We start from the raw sequence: 227 nt of genomic DNA on the forward strand, positions 1-227 counted from the left end.
CCCCCGCAGACCCGCTTTGCCTCAGCGGGAATTTGCCAAACTTGAGCAAAAAGGAGCACTTTTTACATTAAAATCGCATCGGATGCGGGGGAAATCTCGATGCGCAGAGCAGGGCTGATGGGGGACACCTCAGCGCTGCCGCCCCCTCCCAGGCAGCTCTTTGAGCAGAGCCCACCAAGCCTCAAAAGCCCCGGCAAGGGGAGAACCCCAGGCTCAGCCCGGGCCCC

This window comes from Mesitornis unicolor, unplaced genomic scaffold (genome assembly GCF_000695765.1).
Source record: "Mesitornis unicolor isolate BGI_N332 unplaced genomic scaffold, ASM69576v1 scaffold34764, whole genome shotgun sequence".
NCBI lineage: Eukaryota > Metazoa > Chordata > Aves > Mesitornithiformes > Mesitornithidae > Mesitornis > Mesitornis unicolor.